The following is a 21,174-nucleotide window of genomic DNA, read 5'->3' on the forward strand; positions in this document are numbered from 1 at the left end:
CTTTGTATTGCTAATAAACCTCTCTTGCTAAATCGTACCACTTGCTCTTGGCCTGCCTCCTTTGTTCCGGATCCTGAGTGTAAACTCTCTGCTTGCGGCAGAGAGTCAATTAGAAAAACAATAGTCCAGGTGGAGCCCCAGGTCTGCTTTCTGAATTTCAGGCCCAGGATGACTCCACTCAGTCTGTCACAAGGTATTCATGGGGTGCCTAAGGGTAAGCCTGCCAAGACTGCTTCCAACTGTGACAAAGCTTACAGTCTTTCCCACAGTTCACAATCTCCAAGATCACACTGAGATCAAGTATCCAGCAACAGGCATTTGATTATTACATCTCAGCCTTAAACAATACATTAATAAGCCAATCGCAATGAATGTGACAGTTCTCAGTCTAATGGCTGAGATTTCAGCATTTGTGACCAATTATCAGAACCATAGTAAAATAAAAACTAATAAAAAGGGATTCCATTATAAACACTTCACTCAGTGGCTTTTAAAATGCAAATCTGCCCCAAACCCTCATGCTTTCGTGAATAATGGATTCTTTGTGGCTGCTAAAGAAATGACTGAAGACAGGGTACATCATGTTATATATTTTCAGTGGATGAGGAATGTCTTTCTTACTATGTTTATGGATTACATTGTCTTACACAAATTTAGATAACATATGGTTTTTAAAGAATATGCCCATGCTTGTTGTAAGCAAGAGAAAACTCAGTCATCAAGAAGTACTAAATAAGTTAAATTTAAGCTGGAGTGGTGTAATAAACATGTCAGGGCTTGTTTCAAAGCCCAGTATAGGAAGCAGCTACATGTCAGGGCTTGTTTCAAAGCCCAGTGTAGAAAGCAGCTGACAGTCCAAAAAGCTGACGTGTGACCAGATGTGTGAGTGATAGATAAAGCCTTAGTAGCAAATTCTGACCTAGGAGCAGCCACGACTGCAAGTTGTTGATAAGAGTGACGCAGAAAGCTAGATGTGTGAATTAGAGAGGATAAAGTTAAGTATAAAAACCCTGAGAAAAAGCAGCCAGTTCTCTCGCTGTCACCATGACTACCTGAAATGCTGCCAGCCCCAGACGGAGCAGACAGACATGCTGTCAGATAACAACCCGAGAACTGATTCAAGTCGCAGCGGCGAACCTGTTCGGCAGAACTTCGCGATATCAGGTCGTATACCCTAATGGCATAAGCTCCCAGAACATTGATATTATAAGATGCTAAATGCTACTCCTATTAGAATTAAGATAGTTTTAAGAGTATAATGGAATGGTATTGGTGGTTTGGCCTTGGAGCCTTAGCTGCTGCCCTTTGCTGTAGTTGCCTTTGTATTGCTAATAAACCTCTCTTGCTAATGGGCTGCTAATGGTATTGGTGGCTTGGCCTTGGAGCCTTAGCTGCTGCCCTTTGCTGTAGTTGCCTTTGTATTGCTAATAAACCTCTCTTGTTAATCGTACCACTTGCTCTTGGCCTGCCTCCTTTGTTCCGGATTCTGAGTGTAAACTCTCTGCTCGCGACAGATAACTTAAATGGCAATAATTATATGAACTCTAACTAACAAGGTTAACACAAACCTCACAAGATTATAGAAATCCATGAGCATGTTTAACACATAGAGCACTGGCAGAGGTCTATAGAGCTTTTCTGAAGAAGAGATGTCCAAGCAGAGACTGAAGGATGACTATGATATTGGTAAGATTTTAAAGTAAGAAGGAAAATGAAATGAGAATACAGTGCAAGAGCTGGGTGGGATGTAGGGAACAGTAAGCTGAAACAAGAGGGGTTCAGAAAGAGAATGAGGAGAGAGTGTTAAAAGGCTATCATAATTGAGGCCAAAATGTCTGGTTTAGACTAAGATGGTGGCAGAAGAAATAAAGACAGGTAGTTGTCCACGTCTAGGGAAGTCAAGCCAGATGCTTCTGACTTCAACACTTGGTTAGAGCTTTCACTGAGCTGGTGGTCATTTGGAGAAACTGGGCTGTTGGCTCTGTTTCTTAACAATTACACTTTATTATACAACTCAGCTACCTTACACCAGAGGGAAAAAAGGTTAAAGGGAAAAAAGAGTGAACCTTCCAATATCCATTCCACGGGACGGGTCCCTAGATGTCTCTGGTCTGTGCACTGGTCTGGGCTATTCACTGATCTTTTCCCAATCCATGTGCGCTCAAGCCAGGTCTGCACTTGCTGCTCCTCTCTCCTCTCCGCCTGTCTGTCTCTCACATGCAAAGGGCGGTCTCCACCTCCCATTGAGGGTCATTAGAAACACTATAGTCCAAGTGGAGTCCCTCAGTCCCCTTCCTGAATTCCAGGCCCAGGATGGCTCCACCCAGTCTATCTCAAGGTTAATCTCAGGGAGTATCTGTGGTGTGTCCAAGGGCAAAGCCCGCCAAGACTGCTTTCACTTGTGACAAAGCTTACAATCCTTCCCACATTGGGCTGTACTGGGGTGGGATAAGGGACATGCTTTAGGCTGACTAAGAGTGAGGTAATGTGGACCTGGGGAGATGGTCCTGCAGGTGAGATCATATGCTATGCTGCTCTTGCAGAGAGCCTGACTTCAGTTTCAAATCCAGTTTCCTAGCATCTGTGTCAAGCAGCTCATATTAGCCTATAACTCCAGATCCAGTAAGATCTGATGCATCTGGCTTCCACGGGTACATGCGCTCACGTACACATACCCAAACACAGACAGAGACACATGGTTGGAAATAATGAAAGTAAATATTTTCCAAAAATACTCTCAAGAATCCAACATTAAGTGCACAACTGGCCTTGGCCTCCATAAAAATTTCTGGACTTTGTAAAATTGATGTTGTTGACTTAACGGCTGTGAACGTCATTGAGGTAGATGAGGTTCCTAAAGTAAGCATATAGAAAAAAATTAAATTTTTCCAAATGAAGAGGAGAGTAGAAGAAGGCAGATAGAATGAAGAGAATGGGGAAGAAAGGTCTGACCAAGCTGCAAGAGGCTCCATTATTTCAAAGTTGGGTAAAGATCACACAAAGCATACTGGATTTAAGTAGGAGGCTGCTGTGTCTTAGAAGTCAAGGAGATAGAAACTATGACAAGAAAGGACATCACACTTTCAACAACAACTAGAAATGTATGTGTGATTGACATGTGCCAATCACCATATCATCATCATCATCACCATTATTATAATGCATCAGAGCCAAGGAAGCTAAAAATGTTGCCAACTCATTTCGATTGGTATGATCTGGTGAGTGACAGTCCGTCCTGTGGTCTTAGATAAGTCTTTCACTAATAAGCCTTCTTTCAGTCTTAAATGTGTCCTTGTATGAAGACTGATTTGTGTATCACCCTGTGTCGATGGTCAGGGGAAGGTAGCATGGACCCTTTTTTGGCTCTCTTTTCAATAGGGTGGGAGCATGGAGCTTCCAACAAAGTACATTTGAAGACAGACTTCCCAGGGCACAATTTTCAGTTTTACTGTTTGTTGGCTATAGAACTTAAGATGCATTTATTTCGTTTATGTTAGATTTGAAGAACTAACAGGGCTTTAGTTTCAAAACAGGGTGAAGGGACTGTCTAAGTGCTAACACAGAGTGTTGATCTTGTTCCTTATAATTTTTTCTCTTTACAGTGATGGGCACTGCACTCAGAACTTCTCTGTTGCTGAGCTGATCAGAACCAATCTGGGGAAAGAAAGGGTTTCTTTCAACTTCTACTTACTTCCCCCACACATTCTGTAGTAGAGGGATACCAAGGCAGGCGCCTAGAGGCAGCAGCTGAAGCAGAGGCCACAGAAAAACACTATTTACAGGCTTGCTTCCAGACTCACATTCACCTCCCTTCCTTATACCTCCCAGGACCACCTGCCTAGGGGTGGCAACACCCAGACTGGGCTGGACCTTCCTACATTAATCAACAACCAAGCAAATACCCTATACAGTCATGCCTACAGGCCAATATAATGAAGGCATTTTTTTTTCAACTGAGTCCTTGCTCCCAAGTGTATCAAGTTGGCAAACTCTCAGGGGGTTGGGGGAGCACAACATGCACTAGACAAATTCCATCAAGATCAGTCTTTTGCAGAATGACAACACACTGTGTAAAATATTGTTCTCCTGCCACCTACCATTGATACGGTTATGTTCTGCTGGCTGCTGTTAACTAGGCACCTTACATACAGTGGGTGAGGAAGATAGCACACATTTATTGCTTAAAGCTCTTAGCTTGTACAGGCAGTTACTGAGATGAGAGATTTTCTAAAATGGCAAAATTGACTCTTCTGTATCAAAATAAATGTCACACTATGAATGCATAATTATAAAGCAGGCAATAATATCCAGCAAAGCTAGAGGCACCTACTACACATCCCAAAGGCCCTGGGGAGGACACAAGAAAGAAGTCTGGGAGGGCCAGAAGGACTGGCTTGTGTGTTATGCAGAGATGGGCAAATGCATCCTACAACTTGCCATGTTGCAAGTGTTTCTCAGGCCATTAGACTGACGGATCGATGCCCAGAGGCTCATCTCTCCATAGCCTTGCCTTTTAAAAGCTCAGTTCCCCTCAAATGCCCTTGAAGTCAAATTGGACCAATCATCAACATTAGCTCCAATATCTCCAATGGCTCCTAGGTCACCAACACCAACTCAGTTTTGTGAGTAGAAGTGGGTGCAGGGGTTCAAATTGGTGGAGTCCCCCAACATTTACCAAGATAGCACACTATTTGTTTTCAGTCCCTGCCTCTCACACTGAGAAGGCACAGTCTTTAGCATGACTGAAAGTGTCTAGTCACACACCAGCTGATGGTGCTTGACTTTCATCAGAGAGGGCACTTCAAGCACAGCCCCGCCACAGAGTCCCCCTCTTCAAATCAAGGTGGATTGATAACAAGATCACCTTGGCCCAGCAGCATGCCTTTCATCTGAACAAGGCTGAAGGTGCATCAGTAAAGGAGCCAGCTTTCTCTTGTGGCAGTGGTGAACTGTGCCAGAAAAGCCCAGGCCAGAAGGACGAGGCTAGCAGCATTTTGGGGTGGACTAGACAGAGAGAAGCCAGGAAGTCAGTTAGTTAGATTTTTCATGCTTGGGGCCAAGGGCTGACATCAAGGGCAGAGTCTATCTCTCGAACCTTCTTTGTCCCGCCAAGCAGGCAAGGCCTCCTGGAAATTATTGACACCATTATACTTTCTTTTGAGAACAATACGTCCACTCTTCCACATAAGGATATTTGATCTGTGGTCTAGGAAGAGTTGACATGGACCCATGGCTAATTTGAAATGTGCACTTTAGGCTTTAGAAATTTGTATAAGAGATTCATTTTTACACTATAATACACACTGAGAGAAGGATACTCTGTCATTGTTTTCTCCCAACTTCCCTTTAGGTGGGTCTTGAGGCACTGTTACATAAGGGTACCCCAGGAGTGGACTGTAAATTAAAAGCTATGAGAAGATTGTGCTATACTTGACAAATGGTGGAGTCTCCTCTGTGGAAGTACCTACGTCTCTTTTTATTTTCATTGCTCTTATTATATTTAGAGGTTTTCAATTTTTCAGATGATTTCTTCCCACGTTCACCCAACCTCCCCATAATCAGGAACTGAGTTCCCAGGTTTCACTGCAGTAGCCCAGAAGTTAAAGGCTCCCTGGAGCATGGTCTGAGGGTGTGTTGTACAGGTCTGTGTGCCAACCCCACTCATAGTCTCCTCCAGCTGAGGCATTACAACTTGATATAGGTTGTGACAAATACATAGAACTAAACTGTTTTGATCTTTCAAGAACATTAATTCTTTTTTAAGTATTTTGACAAGAGATTTTTAAGGGTTTGTCATTTGTTGTTTTTTTGTTTTGTTTTGTTTTTGCTAGCACACTCAATAGACTTACTTATCTTTTTATTTTAAGCTTTTTTTTCTGAGACAGGGTTTTTCTCTGTAGCCCTGGATGTTCTGTAACTCATTCTGTAGACCAGTCTGGCCTTGAACTTAGAGATCTGCTGTCTCTGCCTCCCAGGTGCTGTGATTAAAGGCATGTGCCGCCACACATGCCCAGCTTAAATTTTTTATGTAATATATTTTGAACATATCCATTCCCCTCTTTCAATGTCTCCCAGATCCTCCCCACCTCCCTACCTACCAACAGGCCCTGGGGTGTGGTTAATATCTCCACTGTCACCCCATTAGAGAAACTGATTTTCCCTTTTCCAGAAGTCATCTATTGCAAATGACTTCTTGGTTAGGGCTAGGAATCTGTGTCCATTTACTTCTCCTCATTGCTGGGATTTTGTCTAGTTTGAACCTGTGCTGATCTTGTGGATGCTACCACAGTCTCTGTGGGTTCAAATGTGCCTAGAGATCTTGATGAGATCTGGCATCTCACAGAATATTTTAATCAAACCATTAATAAAACTGGGAAGATGACCACCACCACGTCATCTTTGCTTTGCATTGATTCACTTTCAGAATCCCAGCCCCTAAGGGAATCTGATACCTATACAATAACTAATAAAGTCACATTGTCTGTGTAGAGTAGAAGATATGTTCTTCACCAAAATCAAATGTCAACAAGATTATGTTAATTATTTAGCACAACACACACTTTAACTTCTGTATAGAAGCCTCTTACAGTTGGAGGTTCCAGGCAAAGGAAAACACATTTTTACTAGAAAACCTAGTAAGAAAAAAGCTGCTGTTTGGGCTGGAGATCTGGCTCAGTCAATAAGAGCATTTACTACTCCAGAGGACCAGAGTTCAGTTCCCAGAACCCACATGAAGTGTCTCACAGCTGCCTATAACTCCAGCCCAGGGCATGTGGCCTTCTCACTTACACACACCTATGCCCTACACTCATACAGACACAAATAAATAAATTAAAAATGTTAAAAATGAAAAAGAAACTGTTTTCAACCCACGTTGTCTATGATATTTCCTTATGGCAACCCACGAAGTTCATGGTCATCTCTTGCCCCTTAAAAAGAAAGTGGTACAGATGGAATCCATACAGACTGCCATTGTAGAATTAAGAGATCCAAAATTTCAGATTGTGATCTATGCCAAAGTTATGTTTTGGATAAGAACTGATAGTTAATGGTCATGATGGAGACCAAACAGGCATGCAACTCAAGGAAGATGCCGTGAAAGACGCCTCCCTTTCACTATGGAATGCAGTGTAGAAGCTTTAAGGCTAGAGTTCCTTGCTTGTCTCCTATGCTTTACTTGAACTGATCCACATGTTGCCATCAGTCAGAGCCTGGCTTCTGCAGGCAATTGACATGACGGGAGAACTCATTTGCCAAGACTGAGGGCTAAGGGTTCTTGGACTTGATGAGGGTTATAAAGGGTTCTCTGCTAAGTGAAGAAGGCATTTTTAGTGATATGGAAATCCAAGGGAGTGTCTAACAAAAAGCAGAAGGATGTTATTGGCCATGGTGTTGCCAGCTGGCTCTGTCTGACGGGGTACAGAGTTGGGAGTCTAGTGGGGCTGTCTGCTCTTGTGCGGATGGTTAAGGGCCAGAACCTCAACAATGATCAGGAAAAGAACTCAAGTGAGTCTCAGACAGGTGAACATCCCCTGGAAGTCTTTCATATTGCCTTTCTTTAGAGGGCAGAGTAGCATTTTCTTCACACTGATATGAAATGGCACATTTGTCATCAGACATTTCTGGCTGCCCACCAAGTTTGTGACTGGCACTTGAGTAGTATATACCCTTCATAACTTAAACTCCGTATTTTTAAGCAATCATGTGACAACATAACTGGAATAAAAAATGGTTTTTAAAAAGTTGTTCTGAAAATGTGCCCAGTCAAAGCATACTGCTGAAATGGTCATTTCTCCTGAAAGACCATGAATAATTCAGGATGATTTCTCTTCATCTTTATAGTCTATCTTAGCACTATGGGCATGCACTATAAGGTCTACATGAAAGCTGAAATAATGGAACAAACCCTTTTATTACAACCTGAAGTCAAAATACATCGAAGCACACAGCTTACCTAGGGCTTTCCACAGCATCACTCCCGGTAGAACCCAGATGCTCAAGATTTGCTACTTGTTATCCCTATAAGCTTTTCTGGAACTCAGATGCATTTTTTCCAGTTGATTGTTGAGACAGAGAACCACTAATTTGTTATCTTGATCTTGACAACCCAAATCATCACTGAGAACAATGTTTAATGAACAATGTGCTTGGTGGTACATTATCCCCAAAATAAAGCACAAGGTTGTTGTATTTATGCTAAAGTAGCCACCACTTGGCCACCTAGGCCATCTGCAGATTTGATGTGAAAGTGTTAAACCTGTACCAAAGATGCCATGGCATGGGTTTGTATATGTCAGTGTTTATAATCCCATCATCCTTCCAATAGGAAAGGCTAAGCCGAAGAAAGGAGAAAAAAACACCTCCTCCTTATGTGAAATGTTGTCGGAAAGCCATGCTGAAGAATATCAGCATAAGAATGTGCTAGAGGAAGGAACAAGCCAGTAGGAAGACCATTTCCTTATCTGCAGAGCTGATTCAGTGGTCAAGTTAGTTAGCAGCTAAACTCTTCTCTGGGGTAATGGACTGACGTGTCTGGGGAGTAGCTGGGGACACAGATGCTCCGCTAGCTGCCCAGAGGACAGAGGACTGGAGAGAACTGCAGCAGCCATGTGCACTGAGGAAGGCAGGGGACAGAAATCACTGTAAGGAACTAACTGAGAGTCTTCTCATCTCCCTGCCCAGTGCAAAGCCATATCTGGCTTCCCCAGCTGGGAAGCAAGAAGGTGGGCTCCCTTAAAACTACATACCCCAGCACCTCACCCAGAGGCATGCTCACTCAGAAAATGGAGGTATGGAAATGAATTATACATTTATAAGCAGGCAGTTGTATCCAAGGCTTAAGGACCACTACATAGATATCACTAGATTAAAATCCAGCAGCTGTAGAAGTTCCAACACAAAAGCCCATGGAAAAATGAGAATAAATTATGCCAGATGCAGAAGAATTTCTTCTGGGTTATGGGTCATTTTTCTGTACCCAAGGGTTCCATTTCTGCAGATGCAGACAACAGCAGATTGAAAATACTTGAAAAACAAAAACTATGTGTCTGTCCCAAGCATGCCCAGACTAGCCCCTCATCCTTATTCGCTAAACAATACATTGTCCTTATATTTTACTCCTTGGGAGCTGGGAGGTGGTTTGGGTAAGAGCACTTGCTTTACTAGCATGAAAACTGGAGCTCAGATTCTCAACAGCCACGTAAACACTGGGCAAGATGACATGCTCTGCAACCCCTTTCCTGGGAGAACAGAGACAGGAGGATTCCAGTACTTACTAGTCAGCCAGACTAGCCAAAATAACAAAGTCCAGATTCACTGAGAGACCTTGACTTAAAACAAAAGAGAGATAAGAATGGTAGAGGAAGACATCCGCTGTTGAGTTATGGTCTCCACAAGCACGTGCATGGGCAATCACATGCATCCCTAGACACACACACACACACACACACACACACACACACACACACCTGCACTTGCACAAACACACATATACCTCTATACACATATCCACACATCCACACACACATACACCTACACACCTACACACCTACACACCTATACACATAATACACTCTACACACACACACCTCTACACTCACACCACACAAAACACACCCTTATATACATCACACACAACACACCCTACACGTGCACACACATGTGCTTGCACACATACAAGCAATCTGGAAGTAAGTTAAAGTGTTTGGCAAGGTGTGTATAGAGCCTATGCAAATATACTTTATACAGGAGACTTGGACATCATACAACTTCACAGGTGCAAAGGTAGAAGCAATCCCTCAGGAGTAATGAAGGAGGATTGTATCCTCAATCTTCTGAAAAAACATTGGTTCTGGGTATTTACAGTCAAACTCTTTCTAAAATTTTCAAAAACCATCAAGTTGGGAAGTCTCAAGCCATCACTGCTGCAAACAGCAAAACCTTTCTAAGAACAGTAAAAAATATTCATCCTGATTCAATGTGGTGTGGACTCCACAGCAATACTGTGCCCAAACAGGCATAAAGATAGACAGTCAGACAGATAGACTGAAAGATGATAGGTAGAAAAAAACTATTTTATGTGGCAATATTTGTCTTTCACATCAGACAAAGTAGAATTCAGTAACAATGCAATAACGTAATTCAGGTCATTTAAGCCCCGGAAGTTTCACCTGAAGGAAGCAGATAATTGAAGCAGCATTTGTTTATTCTAGTTTATGTGATCAAGTTAATTAATTCTACTTTCCATTTCCTGTTGCTAATGTAATGTGACCTCAATGCTAAGTAAATTGGTTTGGAGATTTGGTTGCATATGTAGTTCTTGTAAATACAACATGAAATGTGTCACACACACACACACACACACACACACACACACACACACACACACAGCAAGCTAGTGTCACTATTTGGAGGTCTAATCAATTTATTCTCCAACATGGTAAACATTAATGCTTCCTACTAATGGATTGAATACATGGAATAATGCATGCACCAAAATTAGTATTTGGTTAAATATTAAAATAAGTCCATGTTTTAGTTTGCTTTCAGTTCCTGTAATGACAGGAGAATGCTGCTCACTCGCTTGTTCTTCATGGCTTGCTCAGTCTGCTTTCTTATACCTGCCAGGACCACCTGTATAGCAATCACTATCTGAGGGGGTTGCTACACCTCAACTTTGCTCCTAAATATCGACTTAGGTTTTCTTCCCCACTTCAGACCATTTAGTTCCCAAATAAAAGAGACCTTTTAGATTTATAATCAGCCTTAAAGCACTAGAGCTGGGCAGATATCAACCCTCTGCTGTTTTGCAACTACACACCTCAAGTTATTGCCACCATGGCTCCTGCCTGGGCTGCCTCCGCTCCATCAGGCCAGCCCTCGTGGCCACCCACGTGCTCAGGGTCCTTACTGCACCATGGCCACTTCCTTCTCACCCAGCCTCTTCTCCTGACTCTTTCCCGCCTCGAGGCCTCCATATGACCCCAGGTCAGGAGCCTAAGCTCCACCTACTTCTCCTTTGCCCAGCTATTTGATGTCTTGCCTTTTAATTAACCAACTAACTTTATATTGGGTACAGCAAAGTTTACACAACCAAAACTGGTACACATAAGGATGTACTTGTCTCAACTGCAACCGGATCTTTGGAGCCAGTATTTAGCCTTTGAAATCCCCATACACCTGTCCTGGGGTGGCAGTGCTCAGGAGACTGGGCCTTTCTAATCAATCACCAAGCAAGAAAATGGCTCACACCACCTACATGATGGAGGCCGATCATCAGTTGAGGTTCCCTCTTTTCAGGTCGGCCATTGGCAGTGTCAGAACATTGCCACCACCCTCAAATCTCTCCATGAGATCTTTTAAACCACCTTTCCAAATGAGGCCCAGCCACACATGCTTAGTAATTATGTTTCCTCTTTTTTTTTCCTACTCAAGCATGCCGGACAAAAACTACCTCTAATATTCTGTTTTGCAATCCTTAGTGGATTATGTCTGTACTCCCTGGTTCCCTGTGGACATATGCTTTCTTTGCATAATTGTCTAAGAATGCATCTGTTCCCTCCATAAGGAGACTAGTTCTCAAGTCTTTTCCTAGTGCTGCTCTGAAGACTTGATAATTACCATGAGCCTGGGTCTTCTGGAACCTCTGAGCAGAATGAGAAGGAACATCTTTTGCAGAACTACGTCCTTGGGAAGAAAGTAGAAACACTGCAACTATTTGTGACCTCAAAATATGCTCAGAAAAAGCACAACTTTTCCTTTAAAAATAATTTTTCACTTATTTTTACTGTATACAAGTGTTTTTGCCTGCCAGTATGTATAGGCACCATGTACATGCAGTGCCTGAGGATGCCAGCAGAGGGCGTCAGATTCCCCTGTGACTGAAGTTACAGGTGGTTGTAACCCTCCACGTGGGTCCTGGGAATTGAACCCAGGTCCTCTGCAGGAACAGCCAGTGTTCTTAACCACTGAGCCATCTCTGCTGTCCCCAATACAACTGTTCTTTATTGTGCATCTTGACTTCTAACTACAATAGTTTTAGGCACTGGGCTGGGTCTTGGTCTTATAAGCTTTCAATAGGTTGACATCCTCGATATCTCTGTGGTAAGGATGAAATTAGTCAGTGTTTTGAACCAGTCTGGTTTGAAACTTGCTGTGTAGGCCAGACTGGCCTTGAACTCACAGAAATTCACCTCTGCCTCCTGAGTGCTGGGATTAAAGCACATGCCACCTGCCCAGCTGTGGAGAGGACCCCAGAGGGCTCCCTCACTCTTCTTCTAAGATGGTATCCCAGAATCAGTTGTGGCATCTTGACCTTGGACTTCCAGGTTCTAAAACTGTTAAAAAGGAAAGTTTGTCGAAGTCACTGCATCTGCGGCACATTTGCAGTAGCGCTCCAAATGGACTTTCTGAAAAGCAATCTGGAAATTCTGTACGTCTGTCTAGATGTAAGAATTCATGACATGGTGGTTGTCTAAGTCAGTGGCTTCCAACTAGGACCCACCTCAAGGGTTGGGAAAGCAACATATTGAAACCTGAAAAAAAAGAGTGCTAAGATTTCCATATAATTATATATAAGGATCCTAGTTTGCAGTCTGTTGTGGTGATAAAACTCTGGCCAAAAGCAACCTGGGCAGGAAAAGGGGTTACTTTTATCTTACAGGTAACAGTGTGCTGTTGAGGGAAAGAAAGGCAGGAACTCAGGGCAAAAGCCTGGAGGTAGGAACTGAAGCAAAGACCACTGAGGAACTCTGCTTACTGACTTGCTCCCCTTGGTTGCTCAGGCACCTTTCTAATGAAAGCCCAGACCCACCTAAGAAGGGTGCTTCCTACAGTGAGATGCGCCCTCCTATGTCAACTAGCAATTTAAAGAAAAAAAAAAGTCTCCCACAAGAGACTCTCTGAGCCCCATCTGATTCGGATAATTCTCAACTGACTTTCTTTTTTTCCAAGTAGCTGTACTGTGTGTCAAGTAGACAAAAATTAGGCCAGTGCAGAGGCCAGACCCAGAAACAGTTTGACTTGGTGATGATGTTCAATACATACAATAAAGCTGTTGCCTTTTTGCGGTCTGCCTGGGACACAGGGCTGGAGTCTGTGCAGAAGTGGTGACAGTGGCAACCTCATACATCAGCACACATCCTAAAGATCATAAGACAGTGCATCTTATAAAATGAGAGCCCACCCAAACTCCCCATCCCAATATCTTAAAAACTATAAATATGTCCACCTTTAACTAACAAGACAAAGGGCGCAAGTGTGATTAAATAGAAGCTCTTGAGATTGGGAAATTATTGGAAAACAATTGGAACCCTGCAGTCCCTGGTGAGCACTTGTGTACATATATGTAAGTACAAAGGTGTGTGTACATAGTTACCTGTGTGCGGCTCTGTCACATATGTGGGATCATTCAGCTGCCAATGCAGGCAGGTGACAAGAATAATTTCCTCTGCACAAGGAATCATTATGCTGCCCTCTCTCCCTCCCACCCCCATCCTCCAGCAACCATTATTAATCTGTGTTCTGTCCGTATGATTCTGCCATTTAAGAACATAAAATAAATGGACTCATTCAGTATATAACCTTTTAAGGCGGGTTCTTCCTCCTTGGCGCACTTCTCTTGGGATCCATCCCAGTTGCTGCGTGCATTATTTTCCTGCCAAAGGAAATAAACGAGTTATGCTGGGTAGAGAGTGGCTCAACTGGCCTGTCCTCTTAGGCTCTCTCCAAGCCTGCACCAACCTTCCAGAGGCTTCACTGATAAAACTGCTTCCAGCTTGCTGGAGCCCTTGGTGAGAGTCAGCATCTTGCATCAGGGGATACGTGTCCCTGTTCTTGGCAGTGGTCACCAGGAAGCTAGCCTTTGCATTCTCCTCACACTCAGGGTGGCCCACCTCCAGCAGCAGATACAGCCCCTTCACACTTAGGAGCCTTCTAGAATTTCATGTCCCAAATGTGTGCAACTCCAGCGAAAGAAAATGACCTCACTGGATTCCTCTCTCTCATAAGGGATCATCTTCCCATTTTAGATCCATTTCCTTTACTGGTGTTGGAAAGAACCTTTAGCTGTATAGTGCAATGTGTTCATGGAGCCAACGAATTGCAGAGCTTATATAGTTTATGAGGACATTCATCTGCCTACCGCATTGTGTATATCAATGCCATTGCCTGTAGTCTCCTTTTTATTGCCCAGTAATATTCCATGGTGTGGGCCTTACGTGATTTATGTAACACTTCACTTCTTGAAAGCTATTTGAAAAATTTCCAGTTTGGGGGATGCTATGAATAAAGATGCCATCAATATTCTCATCTATGAGTTGATGTGAACACTGTGGTATTATTTTTCTATCTCCAGGGTAAATGTGTAGGAGTGGTACTGCTGAGTGGATTTGGCATGTCACACTTGATTTTATGAGACAGGTACAAGCAATTTTCTACACTGGCTGTGCCATTTCTACGGCCTCCAGTGGTGTCTGAGTAATTGTTTCTCTCCCTACAGAGCTGTGGCCACTACACTATTTTAGCCATTTTGTTCCTTGTATTGAGGTATCCCATTGTGGACTTAATTTACAAGTGTTTAATGCCTATCAGTGACAGCACAGCGATTTTTACATCTGCTGTTCAGTCATTCTCTTTGATGGAAGTCCTGTTTTCATCTTTTGTCACTTTTTAAAAAGATTTCTTCATTATTAATATAATATTATATATTAATATAATATAATATATACATACACACACACACACACACACACACACACACACATATATAGAGGGAGACAAAGACAGAGAGAGACAGAGACAGAGAGACACACAGAGAGAGAAAGATTCTTTGTCTGCATTTTTACAATTTTTATTTTATTAATTTATTCTTATTACATCTCAATGGTTATCCCATCCCTTGTATCCTCCCATTCATCCCTCTCTCCCACTTTCCCCTTACTCCCATTCCCTATGACTGTGACTGAGGGGGACCTCTTCCCCCTTTATATGCTCATAGGGTCTCTTCTTGGTAGCCTGCTATCCTTCCTCGGAGTGCCACCAGACCTCCCCATCCAGGGGACATGGTCAAATATGGGACACCAGAGTTCGTGTGAAAGTCAGACCCCACTCTCCACTTGTCTGCATTTTTTATATGTGTGCCATATGCATGCTTGGTGCTTTCGGGGACAGAAGAGGGTCTTACTAGAAAGGTCATTCTTTGACAGTCTGAAATATCCTATTTCAAAGTCATTTTTTTTCTGGAAGAATAGTATACAAACTTTAAAATAAAGAACAAGAGATGAGATGTCAGCTTTGTGACATGAGCCTGGTTTGTTTGAAGCTTTTAGTGCAGGACCTCCCTGCAACTCAAGTCAATTCAGTCCCCTTCACTGGTTGTTAAACTGTGGGTTTCAAGGCTCTTTGTCTTTGTCCATCAGCTGGGGCTCCAGGGTGGCAAGCTTGGCTTCTGCCCAGGCAGTTACTTGTCCCTCTTTTACATCTGTTTGCATTTCCTTTTCAGTGTTTCCAGGGGGGCGCATGCTTACCTCTCAGCAAGTGTTGTCTACAATTGGCTGAAGAATTATTTTCTCATGTATCTCTGACCATTTTCACTATGGACTTCTGGAAAAATCCATTGTCCCAGGAAGGACACAGAAAGGGAGACACCATCATATCTATCTGTTAGACCTAGGATGTGATGAAAACAGACTAGTAATTAACATGACCATGTTTAATCAACTAATAATTAACTTATATTAATTATCCTAAGAAGTCTGCAATAGCACTTTCAAAGTATTAGGAGTAAGCCTTGTGTTATAGCTGAATTGTATAGGCACAATACTTCATATTAGAGTAGAAATATATATAATGTATGTCAAGAATAATCTTAAATTTGAATTCTAGAGCAATGTATCAAAAATTAAACTTATTTTGCCTCAATATACAAAATTTCATACCGGTGAATTGAAAATAACCTTGTGAGCAACAATTAAGGCATTAAGTTGAGGAGTAGATTCAATAATCTACTTTTTGTCCTATCATCCCTATATATTTCTGTATTCCCCCATCTCTCTTTTCAATCCCTATCTCCAAACCTAAGAAACAAAGATAAAGGAAGAGAGAGACATCTTTGAGTTTAAGCTTGTTTTGTCTCTGAACAAGACCAATAACAACTTATGACTGACTCCAAATGAAAATAAACATCTATACTCCATAAAAGCAACCAAAAACCTACCCAACTCCCTTTAAGGCTAATGGGGCATCACTCTCTTAAGGTTTCTTCTGGATGATTTGGGACAAATAATACCTTTGTAGGGACCCAAATAAAATTGAGGAAAATGGTTAAACAAGCAGGAATAGCATTTGTGGCCCAGTTTCTAAATGTTGAGGAATTCCAGGCTTAATTAAAGTCTTGTGTGAGACAGTCTGAAATGCTGTACCAGTTGGGATTGAAAGCTTCTTCGCAGCTGTCCTAGGAGCTGTCCTGTTCTGCTGAAGAATAGCAACTGAAGCACTTGGTTCTAGAACATGAAGGATGCAGGATGTCAGTGTCCAGCATGCTGAGAGGAATGAATCCTGTCAGCTCTGATCCAGGATCAGTGTCTGGTTCTTTTGTCCTGAAAACATATACTTTCTCACAAGCATTATAGAGTCCTAAAATTATAAATGTTTGAAGTGTGCCTCAGAGACCTACAGCAAATGGCACTTAAAGATGGTGTTATTATTTTAAAGCTTCTTTGACAATAAGACAGGTTAACTCCTGGCAACATCCAGCCTACCTCAAAGAAGATGATGAGCATCAACAACCTCCTTATGGAGATGGCTTCAAATGTGACAAACCAGCCACTGGGCAAAATGTCCTCATTTCAGCCACAAACAGAATTCTGCCTAAAAATGGGCAAGCTTGGATACAGGCAGAGTCAACGACCAAACTTTGCCAAAACAAGGTAAGCAAGTCCTCAATAGTTCCTGCCTCACAAATATGTCTGTGAGATATATTGAGCCAGAAGGCTGAAGATGATGTTCCAGCGTTATAAAGAGTTTTGGGTGTCTGATCAGGCAACAAACTGTCTCTGTCATTTTCTCATTTTTGGAAGCTAATCTGCACTTCCTGTCTATTCAGGTAATTAATTTTATTCCTTCTCAAGTTTCTGATGGGATTGAAGACCAGATAGTTTAATTTTACAATTAAGCTTAGTTCTTTAGGGGTTGAGATGTTTTTATGTCTGGATAGATGTTTTAAGTTGATAAAGATGAGATGTGATAGATATTGATTTACATTCAGAATTTTAGACACACCAAGATAGGAAAGATGTTTTCTTCAAAGTTGTCAAATACAAATAGACAAAACACTATGAATGTAACATTTATATAATTCCTGATTGTTTCATGGTTCTTCTTACTGTAGGTAGTTTATTGTATATATGTGTAATAATATAAGTGTATATGTAAAAAATAAAGAGAAAATCTTGTTTACTTTATGAATCATTTATAAAGATAATACCTAAGTATTTATCTATTTATGATTTTTGTTTGTTTAGTTTTTTGAGATGGGGTCTTGTGCAGCCCAGGCTGATTTCCAACTCAATATGTTGACAAAAGAAGATTACTATGAATTCTCTGCAGTTTTTGAAACTTTTATCCCTGTGCCTTAGTAACAGTCATTACCCATTCCTCCCTCCTTCTACCTCCTGTCTGTCTGTCTGTCTGTCTGTCTGTCTCTCTGTCTCCTTCATATCCTTCTTCTATTTTGTATAACCTACTAAGTCCCATTAATGCTGATCATATGCACATGTGTGTAGCAAGATGTGCCCACTGGTGCAATAGTGGCAAAACTGTTGGTAGGGAAACCAACCACACTCCTGATTGTATTTGAGGCCTATTTCATAGGAGAGAATTCATGCCTAGTATTGTAAACATAATAAAATCCATGTCTAGGAAGACTATAGGTCCTAAAGGAGAACTTACCAATGTTATTTTGTTAAATAATTACGTTATCAAACTTTTAAATATTTATGTTTATATCCATCAATCTGCGCTGCTCCCAACCTTGATCTTTACTGTTACTGAAGAGACATAACAGTACAAAATGATGAAAATAAACAACTGTCAGTGGTCAGTCATGTTGGGACATCTATACCACCCCACCAAACCTCACACCCCTGCCCAGGGCTCAGGAAACATTGTGAAAGATGAGGTGAAAAGAATCCAAGAGTTGAAGAATGGGAGGAGAGGTGTGAATGGCTGGTGCTGGTATCTGCACAGGACAGAGCTTCTGCACTCATAAACCAGGAGCAACTGTGGTCACCCCACATCTTCAAATGCATTTTTGCCTGGCATCCTTCTCTTAAGGGACCTGAGTTAAACATAAAGCCAGGTTTATGCAGCATGTTGCAGCTTAGAAACATTGAGAGATATGGAGCCTTTGTTGGTGATACTGGTTTCAAGGTCATTCGAGTTCTTAGGCAGACAGTGTCTGAATAGGGAACCTCTCCAGGACAGCATGAATGACAGTCATCTCTTTGCTCTGTAAGGCCAAGGGAACATTCCCATATGGCACTGACTTAGATGGCATATGGCTAAATGTGTGTCTGGTGGGCTAAGTGGGTGATTGCTTCACCATTTTTATCTGCTTTTCTGCTTAGGAAAGGAAAAGTTAACTAATTTTTGTACAAAGTACCAGAAATTGTACAAAGTCCAATGTACATCACTCTTTCTTAGCAAATGTCTAGAAGCTTCTGTCATCAATACTTCAACAAAAAGGATCAATGCTAGCTTGAAAAAATAATTGGTACACTCTGAAATGTTAACTTACCTACTTCAAGAATTTGAAATCAAGCATAGAGAAGCAAGGGCATTTTTTATCAGCATGATGAAATCCTGAAGCTCTCCTCTCTTACAGCTCTCTTTAGCAATTTTTCTGGTGCTGGCTCAAATTTATCATTGAGCTGACTTTTACCCCAAATGGCACTTCATGAATAATTCATATTTACAAATATATGAAGTTGATGAAAAATTATTACTGCTGTAACTGACTTGAACAGCTGAGATATTTATCATCTTATCATTAATTTTTGATGGTTTGTTCCTGGGATAACAGAAAGTGAAGACTGTGAGGCCTGAAAGGGAAGCAAGCCCTACCCTTCTGTGCTTGGGGACCTCATTCCAACATTCTCAGACAGAAAAACAAGCAGCTGAGAGAAGAAACAGTGGCACTCAAGAGTGATGGACTTCCTCCAAATAGAGGTAAAGCCAAATGAAAGAGGCATTCTGGCATTAAACAACATAAATGCTACATAAATATTGGCTAAACCAAAGGAACTAGGTGTTTTCAAACAGAGAAAATGTGAACTTAAATACTAGTAAGTTCTCAGCAGTTAGAAACAAAACAAAGTCTAAATCACCATGACTCCTAGTAGGAGCTGTGCTTTTCAAAGCAGGTTCACTCACCTAGCCCCATGTGGGACATTCATATCTCACCTGCCCTTCCAAGGATCACTGACCATCACAGAAGGGAAGCAGGGTCTGAAAGATCATAAGAGCCAGAGACAGTGGGTGACTACAGGGAAGTAGTGTTTTCCACACACAGTAGGGCAGTTGCACATATGAACTCACAGCGATTGTGACAGAATGCACAAGACCTGTGCAAGTGCAAGCCAGACCAAATCGCAGGATGGATGGACCAGGAAAGCTGGAAGTCCTACTGCATCTGAGGTGCTATTGGCTGCTGTGGGAGAAAGTGTTGATTTTTTTGTTTTTTGGGTTTTTTTTAAATCAGGAATGTAGAACAGAAGAGGCTGCCCATGCTATGAGAGATGGTTCTACAGCCTTATACATACAGATCTCTCGTTTTTAAGGTTGAGGAAATATACACTAGTCCTCTCTGTTTTCAGCAAAAGATTTTGCATGGTGCAATCTTGGGGACCCTGGAAAAACTTATTTATTGAAATGCTTTTCATCTATTGCTCCTTTGTGTCAGGATAGACAGTGGAGTTTGCATTAGTTTACCCACTGACTGAAGATTTTGAGAGACTTCAAAGCTTAATGTACATAGCCCAGGAAGTTTTCTAGTATGTGATGAAAGGTCACAGAATCCTCAGAGTGTACTTCCTGTTGTGTACCTCCTAGGTTTGCTTTCTTTTTAAGTAACATTTTATTAACTCTCTGAGAATTTCATACGTCTTTGATCATACTCACCACTCTTCCCTCAACTCCTGCTGGTTCTGCCTCTGCTGAACTTCATCTTCTCTCTCCCTCCCTCTTAAATCCACAAAGTCCAATCTGTGTTGCTCAACTGCTCTTGAGTATGGACCGGCCTGGAGGTGTTTTTAAGCACTACAGTAAAAAGCCTCAAATTAGGGATGAGACTGAGGGAGAAGAAGAGAACCTCACAGAGAAGAAACCATTTAGAGATGGTCCCAATTGCTTTGTCCCTGACTGTCCTCACAAGTGAGGTGGAAACTCTTGAGCACCCCTTCTCTGGGTCTCAAAGTTATGGGGTTTTTATTTTTTTTATGTTTGTTATTATTTTCTGTGCTTAAAACGCTAATGTTCTAGTTAATCAGACCATGTATGTCACATCACTGGCATGCTGGGTCCTTCACAGTCCCCCTTCCTAGCTCAGTCTTCCATTTCCTACACAGAGTCAGCCTGTTGAGATTGCGAAGTCCTCATTGTCAATAGGAAAGCAGCACAGGGAGAGAGCAGCTCAGTGGAGAGACCACTGTATGCTGAAGCAAAGGATGGATGGAAAGGAAAGCAGAGGCAAATTTCCAGCTAACTGGTCCAAAACAAAGTCATGTCTTGAAGATACAGATGTTTCCATGGGTGATATTCTTGTCTTTATCTTTGTTTTACAGACACAGAAAAATACCAGATGGATGCCAATGGAGACACAGGATGTCAGCCAACAAATGTGTCTGACCATCCCACCTGGACAACTGTAACTCAGACAAGGAGAGCTGTGAAGATAATGGGGGTGGTTTTGCCTTTGATGTTAATCAATGGATTGATTAAAGTGAATATGGAACCAATAATTGAATAAAAGTTGGAACTGAAAACGTGTAATCTTTAAAAGAAAAGTTGTGCCAGGCAATGATTTCCTAGCTGTGATACTAAAATTGACAAAAGTTTAAAAAATATTACACTTAGAATTTAGCTGATTAATGAATAAGGTATTAATATTTCAAAGGAAAT

At 41.8% G+C, this 21,174-nt stretch overlaps 1 long non-coding RNA gene across 4 annotated transcripts; it reads left to right on the forward strand.

The window, feature by feature from the left end:
- The first annotated feature begins 1,083 nt into the window (after nt 1-1,083).
- LOC311607663 lies at nt 1,084-20,948 on the forward strand. 4 transcript variants are annotated; one of them, XR_014782691.1, is made up of 6 exons: nt 1,084-1,164; nt 14,354-14,418; nt 15,500-15,571; nt 16,731-16,925; nt 19,079-19,224; nt 20,838-20,948. It is a non-coding gene; the product is annotated as an uncharacterized lncRNA (long non-coding RNA). The 4 variants fall into 4 exon arrangements; XR_014782692.1 differs by lacking the exon at nt 15,500-15,571 and having other exon boundaries at nt 16,711-16,925; XR_014782694.1 differs by lacking the exons at nt 1,084-1,164; nt 15,500-15,571 and adding an exon at nt 2,113-3,218 and having other exon boundaries at nt 16,711-16,925.
- The last annotated feature ends 226 nt before the right edge of the window (nt 20,949-21,174 follow it).

This window comes from Acomys minous (assembly GCF_964271855.1).
Source record: "Acomys minous genome assembly, chromosome: 10".
NCBI lineage: Eukaryota > Metazoa > Chordata > Mammalia > Rodentia > Muridae > Acomys > Acomys minous.